The 4,351-nt window shown below is 36.9% G+C and overlaps 1 pseudogene; it reads right to left on the bottom strand.

Moving 5' to 3' along the window:
• Nucleotides 1-3,382: 3,382 nt before the first annotated feature.
• LOC149172846 (5.8S ribosomal RNA) lies at nucleotides 3,383-3,536 on the bottom strand (annotated as a pseudogene).
• Between the last annotated feature and the right edge of the window lie 815 nt (nucleotides 3,537-4,351).

The following is a 4,351-nucleotide window of genomic DNA, read 5'->3' as shown; positions in this document are numbered from 1 at the left end:
ATTTCCTTATTATTTTATAAGGGAAATATTTTATCATTATACTAGTTAGTAATTTGTAAACCATTTTTGTTTTTAGAATATTTTTATACAATTTTTATCTTTATATATATATATATATATATATATATATATATATATATATATATATATATATATATCAGAGATAATGTTGTATGAGGTCAATTCCAACCGTTACCACTATAACCCTGTATGCCTATTTATGCCCCACCACTATAACACGTAGGTACCTAGGTATGTCCCTTCTACAAGTGAGGATAAGTACGAGGATTTGAACTTTGAATCTTTTAATACATAATATTTCATTTTCATGGTGCTTACTAATTGAGCATTGATCGTGGAAAAGTAATCCCTATAAAACTTTGGTTTTGTCCATTTCATTAAAGTAATCCAAATAAATAAATAAATAAATATATATATATTATGTGAATTATATACATATTCTTCTAAATTTATATTATTTAAAAAGTATATGTAAATTTTTGAAATAGTTAATTTTTTAAATATCTTGTGATGATTTTTTTAATAAAATAATCAATTTTCTAAAATTTTGAAATCATTAATTTTTTTGAGTGTATATAAGTTAAATAAATATTTTTTTATTCTTATTAATTTTTTTTATATAATAATCATCTAGATTAAAATTAGGTACCTCATGTTTACAAATCAAACCAAAATAGTTTGTGAATCTTAATATAACATATTGATTTAGTGAGTTTAATTTTATTTATCTGTACTTTTAATTCTACACATATATATTTTCAGTAATCACTGGGCACTCTGATGCATGATGGAATATTCACGTGGAAATGGACCATGAGGATGTTGATAATTTGATAAGAAGGTCATCATGATGAGGTAAGTCTAATATTAACAATCATTATTGGTTACATGGTTAACACATTGTTTTGCTACCTAGAAGGATATTGCAGGAATATATGAAGAATGTTGAGGCAAGCTCAACATATTTGGCAATTATGAAGTCAAAACATGTTCATGTTGAGGTTAAAAGGTAGTAGTGCGAGAAGCCTTATCCTGAAGGTCAATTTTGTACAACAACAAGGAGATCGCTTTCATGAAGAAGCTATGAACAACTTGAAGTTTGGAAAGGCTGCATATAGAGCATTTATTGATGGTGACAAGATGGAAGTGATGTGCAATATTGATGACCCGAACCCTGTTACAAGATTGAAGGAAGACGACGGGTCCATGATACCCAAGAAGGAAGCAAGATCGATACAATGAGATGCAAAGGAAAGAGGGATCCATGCAGCTATGAAAAACTGGTAGCTGATACTCTTATGTAAACAAGCTAGAGAGCTTGCGGTTACGACTTCTCAAGTAGAAAATGAAGTCAGGAATTTCCTCTAGATTTGAGAGGGAGTGAAAGAGTCTTCTTGAATAGGAGCAAGGATCTATTCCCCAATCGAAAGCCAATAAGGTTATCCTCTTTGGCAAAGAGGGATTGATGTTGGACATCACATGTGCATTCTCTTCTTTATGTGTCATGCACTTGACCAGGATTAACGGCCATAAGTTTAAGTGAAGGCCTTGGAGAGCGAATGGTGAAGGATTGGATAAGAATCTATGGTTTCGTTGAGGATATTGCATCCAAGAAAGGAAAGTGACCACCACTCTTTGAGGAGAGGACAAGTGTCCAATATAAGAGTGGTTAAAGAGGACTTATATTCTTTGAGGATTCAGGTTTGGAATTCCAAGATAAGAATAGTCCTAAAAGGACATACCTTGTGAACATTCAAATGGGGTATGTGCCTTGTAGATGTAGTGTGGTATCACACGTAAAACCTCCCAGCATAATGCTCTTGAATGAAGATTATCTTGTCTAGTTAGGCCTCAAAGACAACGTTGGTCATAATGTTGATGCTTATAGTTGGCTTATCAATCCGACTATTCCTATGATAATATTTCAGTTTGAGAGTATCCATGTACCTTGTGTACAAATTATGAATACCTACCTAGTTAAGTGGGAGTGTTGGAGAGTGTAACTAGTTCCAGTCTTCATAATTTGTACCATTATGTATTTTATGTAAATAGAAAAAGAAAAGGAGAAGAAAATTATTATTTTTTCTTTCTAGATAAGCATGTTCTTCATGCTTCTAGGTTTAAGTCAAGGATTCAAAGTCCTATTTTGGACCTATTGTAAAAGAAAAAGAAAAGGATTTTTTAAACGTAATTTTTTGGGACATAAACCCCTCTAAATGCCAAGTTGGCCTTGCCCCAATGGACATGTCTATTCACACCCCTACGAATTGTATAAATAGAGGGTGGATGGAGCTCATTTTGACACACACACTTAGATGGTTTTTGGTCTGAAATATTGTAGAGAAAATAGAGAAGATAAGGAAGGTCAACTTCTGCAAGCAATGGTTTCTTCTTGGATCTAGGGTTTGTGGGTGATCTATCTCTTGTTGATGAATCCACTGGAAGGAAAGGAAGTTTTGGCTTGGCATCTAGAGGTAGAATTTCTGTGGTTATGGGTCTTGGATATGTCATTTGATCTGATTCTATAAGAATATATTTTCTGGGTTTTCCTCTTGGAGGGGTTTTGCCCTGACTTGGAGCCTATATCTTGTGTTACGTTGTCTTCTGTGATCTTCATGTTTTTATGGTAATTTCTTGATGAAGAAAAACAAACTAATAATAATAATGCTATCATATTCAAAAGTAATTATTAGGTAATGGAAATTTTTTTAAGAAGTAAAATCCTCCCGATTTCCAATAACTCTCAGGCTACCTGTACGTACGATACGTAGGGTGTGGGGCTACCTGTTCCCTCCTTCTATTCATATATATTCTTGTCTTATTTAGTGAGCCTCTTGAATCGGCATGAATTTGTTTTGAAGAGAGGTTCGAGCGTGATTTTTTCAAATCCACCTTTTGTCTTTGCATTGAGGTTGCCACAAGTGATAAGGCTTTCACTATTCCCATTGGTTGGCGGGTGGTTGCAACTTGCCAGGTGACCTTGGTGCAAGGGTTGCAATGTTTGATGTTGTTTCAAAGAGAGGTAGTGGGCTCAATCATTCTTGTTCCCTTCATGGGGGGAATTTCTAAGAGAGGTTGTGGGGCTGGTCGTTCTTGTTTTATTTCCTTCTTTTCCCTTTGCATCGAGGTTGCTGCAGGTAACAAGAAATAAAGATTCCAAATTTGCTGCAGGCTGGGTGGACTTCCACTGTTGTTTAAATTCAACAAAGTTTGTTCGCCAACCAAGGGGACAAGATCATCGCTTTTCGACGCATGCCACGAAACATCGCCTGTCGTATTTCAACCAACTGCACCACATTGGGCACGGACAACAAGATTTTATTCTCCATAAAAATTGTAGGGAGTGATTTTGAATGGGATGTGACATCCAGACAGACGTTCCCTCGACTGAGGCCTTGAGTGTAAATTGCATACAAAAACTCGATGATTCACATGATTATGAAATTCACACTAAGTATCACATTTCACTACGTTATTCATCGTAACAAGAGGTGAGATATCCATTATTGAGAGTCGCTTCCACGTGTTACCAATAAATCCCCACTCACTGAATAGGGCACCCCCACGATGAATGGATAAAAAACCGATCGATGTAGAGTGCATCACAACATGGAACAACCCCCCTCCCCCTCAAGACATTTGCACTCCATAAGCACTCTTTAGAGGGAGGATCAAACATACAACAAGCTTCCCAAACCCCATGCCTTCAAGAAAAGGGGGTAAATGAAAGGAATGGTGATCGAGAAGGACTAGGGTGGGCAGTCCAGGAGCTCCCGTTGCTTTTCGTCCTTCTTGAAGACCCAACCACAATAGCTCCCACTTTTCTCCATAAAGATGGGGGCCGACAAGAGGAAATGAAATAAAAATATATGAAATAGAAAAGAAATAGAAGGTGGCTCCTACCCCCTCACAAGAGAAGGCTCAAGTAAATAAACAACAAGTTTCCCAAAACACCTGCCTTAGCAGAAAGGAGGGAACTGCAAGGAACAACGATCGAGAAGGACTGGGGTGGCCAACTCGATGCTTTTCATCCTTCCCAAACACCAATCCACAACAATTCCCACTTTTCTCCATAAATCTAAGGGGGTGAAAGGAGGAAGGCAAGAAAAAATCGTGAAAAGAAAGAGAAACCCAAAGGTGGCTGCCCACTCACGAGAGGGGGGCTCTAATAGAAAACAAGCTTCCTGAACTCCATGCCTTCGCAAAAAGGGGGGATGTGCAAGGAAAAATGATTGAGAAGGATTATGGTGGCCACCTAGGGAGCTCACACGACTTTTCAACCTTCCCGGACACCAATCCACAACAATCCATCCTTTTCTCTGTAAATTTA

This window comes from Pinus tabuliformis, chromosome 4_2 (genome assembly GCF_031772625.1).
Source record: "Pinus tabuliformis cultivar Carrire ecotype Pingquan chromosome 4_2, CPIR1, whole genome shotgun sequence".
NCBI lineage: Eukaryota > Viridiplantae > Streptophyta > Pinopsida > Pinales > Pinaceae > Pinus > Pinus tabuliformis.
This window is presented reverse-complemented; position numbering and strand designations above follow the sequence as displayed.